The following is a 14,047-nucleotide window of genomic DNA, read 5'->3' on the forward strand; positions in this document are numbered from 1 at the left end:
TCCAGTGCCTGGCATCCACCTCGCTTGTTTTGCAGAGGGGCTTAAGCAGCTGCTGTTTCTAAGGCTTTCGTTGCATGCGAGCGGGGGGGGGGTGAAAACCGGTGAGTAAAAGCCACCATCACACCAATGCACCGCTCGCCTTTCTCCCGTTTGGTTTAGCTCGGCGAAGGGCGAGCGACCGGCTTCGCCCGCGCAACACAACAGCCGATTCACTTTGCAGTCTGTTCCGCGAAGCGCTCCGAGACGTTCGGAAGACGCGGAAAGAGCGCTGTATCGAGCCGCAAGGGTGAACTACGGTCATGTACAAGATGACCGGGAACTGGGTGCCTTGCGGGGGGGGGGGGGGGGGGGGGGTGTTCTGTATTACATTGATCGGTTTCACCCACAACTTTGCATTCGCCTGTTGCCCCAACATTAGGGGCAATGTTGCTGCAGTTTATCCTCGCTGTTGGCAATGCTGCAGTGTAGGCCGATCTGAAGCTGAACTGTTCCCATAATTGCTCCACTGCTCGCCCTCCCCCCCGCAGCAGCAGCAGCAGCAACAACACCTCCCTCTCCCTCCCTCCCTCCCTCCGAACAGATAAGTTGCCTCCCCCCTCCCATTAAAAAGCGAAACTCGCAGCTGCTGGCGTGGAATCGATTTTTTTTCTCTCCCTCTCCCTCCCTCTCCTTTCGTATCGGAAGCGGCAACGATTTTAGCAAAGGTGAGACTGCACAGTGGGAGAGGGTTTTTTTTTTGTTTCGATACAGATTGCATTGGGAAGGCTTTGCGCGGGCGATCCCTTACTGCTGCAGCTCCTGCAGCTGCTGCTCCAGAGCCCGGGCCGCGCGCGCGCGCGAGCGTGTGTGTGTGTGTGTGTGTCTGTCCTGTCACTCACTCTGAGTCCCGGAGCGCGCGGGCGCTGAGTGACGGCCTCGCGCCGCCCGAGACCAACGGTCAAACCGCGGTCTCAAGTCAGTCAAGTCGGCGGCGGCGGCGGCGGCCCTGCCCGAGAGGGAGAGAGAGGGGCCCCCGAGCAACACCACACCCCCACCCCCCGTGTCTTCAGTTTTCAAGGCCTCAGGTTTTACTTCTTGTTTTCGTGTTCCGAACGGTGTGTGTTTCGGCCATCGGGGGCTCTGCTCGGCTTCACTCCCTCACTCCCTCCCTCCTCCCCGCTTTTATCCGGTACTCTCCCCCCCGGGGCGGGCAGGACATTATTTATTTACCCCTCCGTTTCCTTGTCAGTCTGCACCACCAACTCCCTCCTCCCGTGCCTCTTGTCAGCCGGTCCTCATCTCTCCCCACCCGATTCCCCTGACAGTGTGTCCTTACCCCGACCCCCCCGACCCCCATCCCCTGTCAACCTACCCCCCCCCCCCCCCCCACCCATTGCCTTGTTCGTCTGTCCCTTATCCCCCCATATAACTCCGGTCCTTATCCTCGCTCCCATTTTAAGATGTCTCAACAACGTGGTAAAGCACTGTATCAATTGCAAGGATTATTATTATTATTATTCCCCCGTCAGTCTGGTTCCCCCCCCCCATTCCCCTGTCAGTCTGCCCCCCCCCACCCCCATTCCCCTGTCAGTCTGTTCCTCCCCCCATTCCCCTGTCAGTCTGTTCCCCCCCCCATTCCCCTGTCAGTCTGTTCCTCCCCCCATTCCCCTGTCAGTCTGTACCCCCCCCATTCCCCTGTCAGTCTGTACCCCCCCCATTCCCCTGTCAGTCTGTTCCTCCCCCCATTCCCCTGTCAGTCTGTTCCTCCCCCCATTCCCCTGTCAGTCTGTACCCCCCCCATTCCCCTGTCAGTCTGTTCCTCCCCCCATTCCCTGTCAGTCTGTACCCCCCCCATTCCCCTGTCAGTCTGTTCCTCCCCCCATTCCCCTGTCAGTCTGTTCCTCCCCCCATTCCCCTGTCAGTCTGTTCCTCCCCCCATTCCCCTGTCAGTCTGTTCCCCCCCCCATTCCCCTGTCAGTCTGTTCCCCCCCCATTCCCCTGTCAGTCTGGTTTCCCCCCCCATTCCCCTGTCAGTCTGTACCCCCCCATTCCCCTGTCAGTCTGTTCCTCCCCCCATTCCCCTGTCAGTCTGTACCCCCCCATTCCCCTGTCAGTCTGTTCCTCCCCCCATTCCCCTGTCAGTCTGTACCCCCCCATTCCCCTGTCAGTCTGTTCCCCCCCCCATTCCCCTGTCAGTCTGTACCCCCCCCATTCCCCTGTCAGTCTGTTCCTCCCCCCATTCCCCTGTCAGTCTGTTCCTCCCCCCATTCCCCTGTCAGTCTGTACCCCCCCCCCATTCCCCTGTCAGTCTGTTCCCCCCCCCATTCCCCTGTCAGTCTGGTTTCCCCCCCATTCCCCTGTCAGTCTGGTTTCCCCCCCATTTCCCTGTCAGTCTGTTCCCCCCCCCATTCCCCTGTCAGTCTGGTTTCCCCCCCATTCCCCTGTCAGTCTGTTCCTCCCCCCATTCCCCTGTCAGTCTGTACCCCCCCATTCCCCTGTCAGTCTGTACCCCCCCCCATTCCCCTGTCAGTCTGTTCCTCCCCCCATTCCCCTGTCAGTCTGTTCCTCCCCCCATTCCCCTGTCAGTCTGTTCCTCCCCCCATTCCCCTGTCAGTCTGGTTTACCCCCCCCCATTCCCCTGTCAGTCTGTTCCTCCCCCCATTCCCCTGTCAGTCTGTTCCTCCCCCCATTCCCCTGTCAGTCTGTTCCTCCCCCCATTCCCCTGTCAGTCTGGTTTCCCCCCCATTCCCCTGTCAGTCTGTTCCTCCCCCCATTCCCCTGTCAGTCTGTTCCTCCCCCATTCCCCTGTCAGTCTGTTCCTCCCCCCATTCCCCTGTCAGTCTGTCCCCCCCCATTCCCCTGTCAGTCTGTTCCTCCCCCCATTCCCCTGTCAGTCTGTTCCTCCCCCCATTCCCCTGTCAGTCTGTCCCCCCCCATTCCCTGTCAGTCTGTTCCTCCCCCCATTCCCCTGTCAGTCTGTTCCTCCCCCCATTCCCCTGTCAGTCTGCTCCTTTCACCCCTTTCCGTTCTTCACTTTATTTATATTGCCCCAATCAATCTGCCCCCACCTCCATTTTATCCCTTAATTAGTGATCTACTTCCATTTAAGTGTGGAAAGTTGAATCAGATCTCACTTTGTGCTATCTGCCTGCGTGGCAGCTTTATGTTTGTGTAATGACCATATGGCAGTTATTTGAACTGTAGATTGGCACTGAGTCGAGACTAAGCAGTAAGTGTCAAACCTGTACAGGATGTGCAACTTCACAAATGGATAAGATGTTGGCATTAAAATAATTTTAAATCGGTTGTTATTCGATTTTCCAGGGTTAACAATCCCTCCAAAAAAATAAAAAAATTTGGATACTCAATCCACGACTGTCTGTGGGACATTGTTGTGTGCAATTGGCTGCCGTGTTTCGCCCACAAAACATACAGTTAATTCACTTTACAGTATATTCTGTTAAGTGCTTTGAGATGTCTCGAAGATGTGATAAGGTCCTATATCGAATCCAAGGATTATTAATAAAAATAACTTGTACTTAATATCTTGTGTCTTTAACCTTAAAAAAAGACTTTTGCAACTAATCTGCAAAGCACCATAAACAATGAGATGAGTTCCATGAACAATGAGATGAGTTCACAATTAATTTGGGTTGAACATATTTAATGTAACTATAGCTGTGCAATATTACAGTTCTAATTGTCACCAGTGTTTTGCATCTTAATAACTAGGTTGCTTAGTGGTACCAACCTGGATAAGATGTTGGGAAATGTAATTGTGGCTTGAAGGAAAATGATATCTATCATTGTCTAATGACTGTTGTATTATGATAGAATTTACTAATGTGTCACTAATGTGGTGGTGTGAAGTTCTGAGTGTACAGTATAAATCAGTGCATACAATTATCTGCATGCCAATTAACCATTTGTCCAATTAATCGTACACTTTTTCCATGCAGAAATTGGATGTGGTCATTGAGATACTGGATTGCTGTGGTGTGCGTATGTGGCGTTTCTGGTTTGGTTCGTGCAAAGGTCTTAAATATTGAGTGGAACTTTGGCCGTGGGCATTACCTGTATCTGGGACTCAGCACATGGTTGGAAACAAAGCTGGCAACGTCGCACATGTGCACAACTAAGGAACAACAATAAGTCTTTAGAATTTTTACATTATAGATTTTAGTTTTAAAGATGGAGGTTAAAAAGAGAGAACTAGGAAATTACTGAGATTGGATTTCCAGTTACCTGATATCCAGCATGTTAGGGGATTACAGTATTACTTGCTGTTCTGGTCTATGGACGAGAGAAATCAGACAGGGTTTCCACTCCTAATTATTATCGAGTTACCCTGCCTTCCTGCAAGGAGAGCATGTAGAGTTGTCAGATTTGCCTCTAATGCACCTCATGGTCAAATAGTTTTAAAAAATTGTCATTGTTTGTGTATGAAGGCAACTTGTATCCGTGAGTCCATATCCCAATTTCAATTTTTTTGTCAATTTTCAATCTAATAGTTGTTGGAACTTCAGAAATCAGTATTTTTAACGCAGTTGCTGAGCCCACAAGTTGGATCAGACGCTAATAACAGCCAATGATTGTAGCTAAAATTAGTGGAAGTACTTTTTATATAACTAACTTGTGACCACAATTCATATAGCTGTAATCATTGTCAACTGATTACCAATGGACATCAATGTGGCATCTCAAGCACCATGCCAAGAATTAATTCAGAATGTGTTGCTTTCCAATTTAACAATGTTTTGAGATGAACTATAGAAAAAATGGGTTATTTCCTGCACGCCCCCAACTTTATGCACTAAACAGCCATACTGTACTGGCAAGACTATCTCCGCAAGCCTATCAGCCCCATCCTCAGTTCCATTGCCTTCCCATCTCCCAGGAGATGGAATTTAAGATCATTGTTTGTGCCTTTAATTTCTCCATAATCTCCCCACCCTACCATGGCGGTCTCCTTCAACCCTACTGACCTGGCTGCTCCCTTTGCTTGGCAAGCACTGGTCTGCTTCATGTCCTCAGCCCTATCCGCTCTACCATAGGTGCGGTGTGTAGGCCTTCTGACATTCTGTACCCACTCTCTCAAACGCTATCCCGTAGTCCCGATCACTTGCTCTCTCCCTCATCTCATTCAAGGTCCGTCTCGAGATGTAACTCATTGATTGCTTTCGGTCATCTTTTCTCTCTCCGCCCACTGGCTCCTATTGCAAGCTTTCCCCAACCAGCAATTTTAATTGCTATAGGACATCTTCCTGATAGGGCTGTATAAATTTGTATTATAGACTGAATTTGAACAAGGAAAAGGAGAACATTTGCAGGGATGTTGACTGTTTAAGCCCAAGCTATTGTGTACTCTGCAAAATTAAAATTTTAACCGGATTTCTGAGGTATTTTCATTAAACTCTACTGTTACCTCAGGTTTCCTAAAAGTAGAGCTTATTAAGATGCTACCTCAGGTAAAATGCTACATTTTAACATATCTGTATCTACTTCCCGTATTGGCACTATAGGTAAATATCTTTATTTGATAAGGTTTGTGCTCATCAGGGTGAAGAATATCAGTGGTGAGGAACAGAAAACTGTTCTATCCTTTTCCTCAAGTATTGCACGAGTTGCTAGGGAGCCTAATTTAGGATGGCTGGGTAAACCCACGATTACATCTGTTGTTGGTCAGATGTATGGATCCAGACTCTTATCGCATCCCATTTACACCTCATGGACCCCCACCTATTTGAGGCACTGCTCCCATAGTTTGACACAACAATAATTGCTACAAGTTCTAACTTCTTGGTGGGGTCATCAACAACAACTTGCATTTATATAGCGCCCTCCACGCAGGGTAGCGTCTCAGAGCATTTTAACAGTGGCTGAACCTGAATCCGAAGCGGGGGGATGGTGGTCGTAAGCACAATCGAAGAGGAAGGTTTTCAGGCGGGACTTGAAAAAGGGGAGAGAGGGGGCAAGGCGGAGGGACCGAGGGACAGTGTTCCAGATTCTCGGGGCGTAGTGAATGAAAGTGCGACCTCCAATGTTGGGGCGGAGGGTGCAAGAAATGAGCAGGAGGCCGGTGCCAGTCGAGCGGAGGCGCCAGGGGTGGATTGGGAAGTAAGATAGGGTCCTCATTGAAGTTGTTCTTTGTAATTCTGGAAGCTGCTCTATTCATGTTACAGTTAGCTGTAGTTTTAGCAGCTGAACTAGAAAATGCACAATGATATCACAATGTTATGTAGCACTACATGAATTATTCTGGTGCAAAGAAGTTTTCAGATATGACAATATTGGCTTTTATAGTAATTGTATTCTGCTGCACTTGTAACAGCTTTATGAACAATTTGTCTGCATAATTCTTGCATTTGCATCTGATATAGCGTCTTATCAAATCATCGAGGCGTCTCAAAGCATTTCACAGGATTTTACTGTGAAGCACGGTGTTCTGTAGGCGAACGTGGCAGCCAATTTACACACAGCACTATCCCACAAACAACCGTAGAGTGAATGACCAATTTTATTTTGGGAGATTGTTGTCCATTAACTCATTGCATGGCATGGAGAGGATGTAAACTAAGAAGAAAGATAATTGACTATTATTAGCCATCCTCAGTTGGTGGTGAGAACCATAGAATTGTTAAATAACATATGGTTGGTAATGAAGTGGAATAACAATCTAACCACCAACAACTTGCATTTATATAGTGCCATTTGCACGTTTTGGAGTGTTTAACAGTGGTGGAGCTTGACGCTGAGCCAGGGATAGAATTGAGGTGACCATATCCACAGTCGAAGAGGAAGGTCTTCAGGTGTGGTCTGAAGATGGGCAAGGCGGAGGGATTGAGGCAGAGAGTTCCATAGTTTCGGAGTGTAGTAAAATGTAAGTAGAACTAAAATTACAAGTTTGTTGAATGCTGCAGTGAATTCCATCCAAACCCATCTAAAAGTACTACGATACTGTATCAGATCCACAGTCAAATATTATCTTTTGTTGCACTGTGAGCCAGTGACTAATATTATTGAGATTAACATCGTAGTTGACCTTTAACTTTGCTGCTTGGGTGGGAGAGAGTGTATGGAATAATAAGCTTGTCATTTTATTCTTTGTTTGCATGACCTCCATAAACCACTTCTGCTTTTCTATTGCATTTTACAATGTTGTGTGAATGTCTTAAATTTATAGCTTTAATGGTCACACTCAACCATCAATAATTCTTTGTGTAATAGTTGTTCGATAGAGCACTCTACTAAATAACTACAGATTTTATGTGATTCAGAAATGGCTGAGATATAAGAGTACATCACTGGATTTTGTTATAGCATTGTAAATTCTAATTGTAAATTTTAATGAAATTCTAAAAAAATTGCTATTTCTCCACGCTTGCAGAATGTCAAAGTCCAAGATTTCTCGATGTCATGTCCTCCAACAAACTAGTTCCTCTTCCTGGCCCTAGCACATTACAGTGTACCCCAGGGCTCTATTCTTTTTCTTCTCCTTTTTCTCATCTCCAAGCTCCTTGTTATTGACATCATCCAGAGGCATAGAGGTCACATTGATGATACCCAACTCTACCTGTCTGGCTCCACCCTTGATTCTCTCTAGCAAGCCTAGCTTCACCATTAACTGCTGCCACTCATCCAAAACTCTGCCACGTATCCTCACCCACACCCATCACTCCAGTCCTTGCCAGTCTTCCCTGCCTCCCAGTGGATCGATTTCAAGGTCCACACTTAGAAATCTCTGGCACTCTGTGGCATATTCTTATCTCTACAATGTTCCACCACACACCCTCCACTCCTCTAACTTGGGTTTGCTGCTCATTCCCAGCCCTCTAAACCCTGCAACTTAATCCCTCTACCTCTCTTTTTGTTCTGTCTTCAATTCCTGCCTTACATCCTACCTCTTCAAGCATTCCTATGGTCATTTCCCCTCCTTTGCTTGGTGTCCACTCCTGTCCTTCCCAAAAAAGTAAGATTTATTGCTGTTATATTCTGACCAGTTGCATATCAGGCAAAGTCTGTAGTGAACCTTAACTTCCTTTTCCTGAGTGTAGGTAAAACTGAAGTCTTATCGCTCGGCTCTTGCCAGTGGTTTCTTGATTCTGATTTAATCAACTTCTCTAGTTGCTCACTCGGGCTCAACAACCCAATGCACAACCTTAGTTCTCAATTCTCTTTCAAGCTTAATATCCTTGACCAAAATACTTTTCTCACCGACTGTGGAACATGACTCAACTGTATAGGGCCTTGATGAGACCGCATCTAGAGTATTGTGTGCAGTTTGGGTCTCCTTATTTAAAAAAGGACATAATTGCCTTAGAGGGGGTGCAGCGTAGATTCACTCGGTTAGTTCCTGGTTTGAGGGGACTGACCTTTGAGGATAGGCTGAATAAACTAGGGCTGTATTCTCTAGAGTACAGAAGAATTAGGGGAGATCTTATTGAAACATGAGATTCTTAAAGGGCCGGATAAAGTGGACACTGAGGGTCTGTTTCCCCTGGTAGGAGAATCTATAACCAGGGGTCACAGTCTTAAAATGAAGGGTCAGCCTTTTAGAACAGAGTTGAGGAAACATTTCTTCACTTAGAGGGTAGTAAATTTATGGAATTCATTACCCCAGAAGGCTGTAGATGCTCAGTCCTTTTCAAGGCTGAGACTGATAGATTTTTAAAAAATAGAGGGATTAGGGGATATGGGGATATGGCAGGTAATTAGAGTTAGGTCAGAAGATCAGCCATGATCTTATCGAATCGCGGGGCAGGCTCGCGGGGCCAAATGGCCTACTCCTGCTCCTATTTTGTTCTTATGACTCGCCTTTATCATGATCTCATCCTCAACAAGATCGAAACACTCAATCACACCTTGTCACCTTGAGATTTGATCTCTCAATGGCTTTTATTCGATGGCCTCACTTGATCTGACCTCCATAAGCATAGCTCATTCAGAACTCCGCAGTCTGTATCCTCTTCCCCAACTATGTTCTGGGTGTCTCTCCTTCCCAGAATCCACTGGCTTCTTGTTCTCTTGATGTCAAGATGCTTCTGACTTTCAAATCCTCTGTACTCTTCCTCCTCACTGTCTCTCCAGCCTCGCTCTTCCGCACACTCCAATTGCTCTGCAACCTGGGATCTTTTCATGTCCCTTGTCCTCTTTATCCATTAATGTTGAATAATTTTCAGCCATTATCCTTCAGGCTTTTACCATGTGCTCTGTTTCCCTATTTTAAAAAACCTTTCTAAAGAGCTTTCTCTTCAACTGTGTTTTGTCACATTTCTACCTTCCTTGGGGATTTACACTGTCCCTGTTAATCACTTCAATACATTACGCTGCATGAAAGGCACACTACTTTATAGTGCAAGTTATTGTCATTCTCCCAAGTCAAGCAGCATTTGTCATTTGTCAGGGGATTTGAAGGTGGTTTGTAACTTATAGTCTACATAGGTTCTAAGCTGTAATGAATTTTAACTTTTGCTAAACAAAAATAGAAACAGAAAGTTGCTGCACAGTAGGAGCTATTCTGGGTATCATGTTGCATTTATTTTACTGAATTACATTTTTAAAATTAATCCAGTTGTGTTCTCTCTCTATGACGAGGAATCCCTCTAGCTCTTTGTCCTCTCTGCTAAGTTGGATACTGTTGATCACTCCATCTTCCTCTCATCCCTCATCCACTGTGGTGCAATAGGACCACATTCTCTTGGTTCCAAACTTACCTGACAAACCACCTCCACTTCATCTCCTCAAAGGATTTCTCCTTTTGTCCTTCCATGATCACCTATGAATAACTTCAGGGATCCATCGATGATTCCATCCTCATCTACAAGCTCCTTCTTGGTGACGTAATCTATAGACACGGAATTAACTTCCACAAGTATGTGGATGAACTGCCAATGTCACCTCACTTTTGTCGCTGACCTGTTCAAGTTCACTGAATTTTGCTATCTGGTCCAAATCTCAGCTCTTCTGTTCTCTTTCACATTCAATCTCTGACCAAGACTGCTTTTCTCTACCTCTGTCGCATTGCCTGCTTCCACCAATTATACTGCTGAAACCCTGACGCACACCTTGAATAACTCCCACCTGGACTTTTCTAATGTACTCTTGACTAGCCTCCATAGCTATAAGCTCCAACTGATCCAAAACTCTGCTTATCCCCCTCATTTCTGGAATACTCTTCCTCCACCCTTCTGCCTCACTCTCCATCTCTTAAAATCTATCTCCCGTCTTAAAATCTACCTATTCAACCGTACCTGTGGTCTCCACCTCCTCCCACTTCTCCCTTGCTCGTCATCTAATCCACTTGTTTTAAAACTCTCCGAGACATTATCCGATGTGAAGAGTGCAAGTTGTTGTTCTTACAACTAAGGTGCTTGTCGACTTCCCTTTTGAACGATTCAAATTTTTTTTTTTGAATGATCCCACCCGCTCTACCATTGGCGGGAGAGCCGTCAGCCAACCTCTGGAATTCCATCCCCTAGTCACTCTGCCTCGCTTCCTCCTTAGCCTCCTTCAAGTCCCGCCTCAAGACCCTCCTCTTCAACCATGCCATCGGCCACCTCCCTTACCCCCCCAACCCCAGCTCGGGTCTGAAATGCTGTACTCTCTCCAGCCCCTTGGGACATCCTCCTGACTTGAAAGGCGCAATACAAATGTAATCTTCTTGTTGTTGTTGATTCAGGCTTACAAGGAGGCTCCCTCTGCCTCCTCATCCTCCTTGACCTCTCTGTTGCCTTCGACACCGTTGACCACTCTATTCTCATCCACCGCCTCTCCTCTCATCTCAACCTTCATGACTCTGTCCTTGAATGGTTCAGAACGTACCTCTCACACCGCCCCCACTTCATCTCAACAAAAGGTTTCTCCTCTAGCCCTGCACGGTCTCATGCAGCGTTCTTCAGGGCTCAGTCCTTAGTCCCCTCCTCTTCAATATCTATATCTAACAGTACTCCCTCTTGGTGACATCATCCGCAAACATGGGGTCAACTTCCAAATGTATGTGAATGACACCCAACTGTACTGCTTTGCTTCCACTCTTAACTCCAGGACCACTGATGACTTGACAGAATGTCTGTCAGACATCAAGTGCTGGATGAGAGCTAACTTTGTTCAGTTGAATGTCAACAAGACAGAGGCCCTCCTGATTGGCTCCTGTCAGTGCCTCCACGCTTCAGGCGTGGACAGCATCACCATCCATGGATGCACACTCCACCTCACTGGTGTCTTGTTTGACTTTCAACTATCCTTTCTACCCCACGTCCGTGCCATGACCCGCTCTGCCTTCTCCCACCTCCGCAACATCACCCGGCTCCGCCACTCTCTCACATCGCAGGCTGCCGAAACCCTCATACACTTATTCATAACATCCAGGCTTGACTATGCAAACTCCTCGCTTGTCAACTCTCCAACTCCTCCCTCCACAGGCTGCAGATCAATCCAGAACTCTGCAGCCCTTGTCCTCTCCCGCACCAGGCTCCGTGACCTATCGCCCCCATTCTTGCCCGACTCCAGTGGCTTCCCATCACACAGAGTATACATTTCAAGATCCTGGTCCTCACCTTCAAAGCCCTCCATGGCCTTGCTCCCCCCACTACCTCTGTGACCTCTTAACCCTCTACAATCCTGCTCGCTCCCTCTGCTCAGTGGGCTCTGGCCTGCTTCATGTTCACTGCCTCGCCCACCCCACCATTGGCGAGCGGGCCTTCTGCCACTCTGCCCGCAGCCTCTGGAACTCCATCCCGCAGTCCCTCTGTCCTGTCCCCTCCCGTGCCTCCTTCAAGACCCATCTCAAGACCCTCCTTTTCGACCGTGCTTTCGATCACCCTCCTTACTCACTCCGCCCTCCATCTTCCCCAATCCTGACCCCCAGTTCGGGTCCGAAACACTGACTGTCTAGCGCCTTGGGTGGTCCTCCCGACATGAAAGGCGCTATACAATGTAATTTTGTTTTTATTAGCCACTTTTGTGCTGATGAATTCCATAACCCTCTTTGAGTGAAGGAATTGTTTCTAATTCCTGATTCATCTGCTAGCAATCCTATGACAATGACCCTCCCACCTCACGACCGATTCCCTTACTAAAGGACATAGTATTTCATTTCTATCTCTCCTGTCATGGCTCACTATCCCATAAAATGAGATACTGAATTATAATGGATCTATGAAGAAAAATGGTTACCGTTCCTGTTTCCAGGTTGTCAGAATGCTGCTGACATTTTCAGTACATCTGCAGGAAGCCAGCAGGTTCGTGCTGGAAACCAGAACACTTCTACTGTCTGGGTTCATGGGGATACCTGCGTTCTAAGGGAACACAAAGTGACTTACAATGGTGTTCCCCGTAGGTATACTGTCTTGTATACAATATCTTCTTTGTGAATATGCACCCTATCTTTGTCATCTTTGACTTTCTTTCTGTAATGGGAAGTCCAAAACTGAACACGGTAATCCCAGCTGTGCACTAACCATTTTCCTTTGCAATTCTACACAATTTTCCTACTTTTTGTTTTGTTCCCTTCCAGTTTATAAATCCCAGAAGTACACTGTTCTTGATTCGTTTTTGTATGTACCTCCTATACATTTACTATTTATCTCTTTATACTTCAAAATCCCTATGCTTCTCCACTCCAGTTATTATCATTATTCCACTCATTTTTTTCAAAGTAGTACAGGAGCTCAGATTAACCTGCATAAAACTGCCACTTTTTCGAACATTTCTGTCATATGTCAATGTCTTCCTGAAGTCATTGTGATATCAATTGCAAGGGTTTATGATTACTATGACTCATGAGACAAAAGGGCGAGGACCATAAATCCCCAGAGCATAGAAGAATCAAACCCCCAGATAAAGGTGAAAGGACTATTAAAATAACTTCAAACTATATTGTGTTCATTTTTATAATATGATTTTTAATTCTGGACGGCAAGGATGCATTTGAACTGGAATGGCTAATATCCTTAATGGAGACCTGCATTACCACATGCATGGATCGAGTGAACAACTTTATTTGAAGGATTTGTTGGCCAGGACACCAAGAGAAACTTCTTTCTCTTTTCGAATAGTGTTATGGATTTTTAACGTCCAGCTGGAAAGGCAGATTGGATCTCGGTTTAACATCTCATTTGAAGGATGGCATCTTCGACAATGCAATACACTCCCAGCACTGCATTCGAGTTTCAGCTTAAACTATGATTCCAAGTGCTGACATGGGGCTTGAACTCACAACCTTCTAACTCAGAGGCTGACATACTACCTAGCTAATGCATTTTCCAAATCGTATTCTGCGTATATCCTACCAACCTGACCTCTCCTTTCCTCAGCGAGCATTGACCTTCTTCATGTCCTCACCCAAGCCACCCCACCATTGGTGGATGGGCTTCATCCTTTTTGCCCCCATTCTGAAATTCCATCCTGGAGACCCTCCAAGTAGCTCCTTCCCTTACCTCACTCAACATCCATCTCAAGAATTAACCTGTTTATCATTTTCGTCATCTTTCTCCTTCCTACCCACTTTGCTCTCTCCCCCAGCTCGGCAGCCTAGCCATTACTTTTTAATGAAAGACAAGGGTAAATTTATTTTGTATATTCTAATTTACCCTTGCACTTTAAAAAAAAGTATTTTTAATTCAAATCCTTTTTTCTTTATTTTCAGAAGAAGGATGAGGCAGTCATGCTCAACCACCTGAGGGGATCCACCAGCCCTCTTTATAAATGTTAACTCAATATGACTGACAACAAAACAAGATTGTTTTCTCTGGTGAGTTTTAATAAAAATGTAAACTTGTGATTTGCTGCTTTGCAAATGTTTTCACAATTACCTCATGCTCCACCAGACCAACTCAAAGTGGCATGTAACTAGTTTGGGTAAATATTATTTCTATTCTAATGAGTTGGAAGAATAAAGTGGGGCGTGGGGGGGTGGGGGCGGGGGGTTGGACTTCAGACCTGGCGTCTAATGATTGAGCCTTTTAGATGTGTAATAAGTTTGCATCCATAGTAATGCTAAGCTAACGCAAAATTATAATCTTTAGATACAAATTAGGCTGCAAAATTACGCACTGATGTTGCACTCTGA

At 46.4% G+C, this 14,047-nt stretch overlaps 1 protein-coding gene across 5 annotated transcripts in view; it reads left to right on the forward strand.

Annotated features, from left to right (window-relative positions):
* The first annotated feature begins 623 nt into the window (after positions 1–623).
* Positions 624–14,047, forward strand: part of fam20b (FAM20B glycosaminoglycan xylosylkinase) — a 48,715-nt gene continuing 35,291 nt past the window's right edge. Inside the window, exons 1-2 of one of the 5 annotated variants that reach the window (XM_007902972.2) lie at positions 624–704; positions 13,625–13,729. The gene's annotated coding sequence lies outside the window, so the exon portion shown is untranslated. Of the gene's footprint in view, positions 705–921; positions 1,065–12,239; positions 12,317–13,624; positions 13,730–14,047 lie in introns of those variants that run through there. The other 4 variants (XM_042335981.1, XM_042335979.1, XM_007902971.2 and 1 more) reach the window with 4 other exon arrangements.

Source organism: Callorhinchus milii, unplaced genomic scaffold (assembly GCF_018977255.1).
Source record: "Callorhinchus milii isolate IMCB2004 unplaced genomic scaffold, IMCB_Cmil_1.0 Scaffold5, whole genome shotgun sequence".
Lineage (NCBI taxonomy): Eukaryota > Metazoa > Chordata > Chondrichthyes > Chimaeriformes > Callorhinchidae > Callorhinchus > Callorhinchus milii.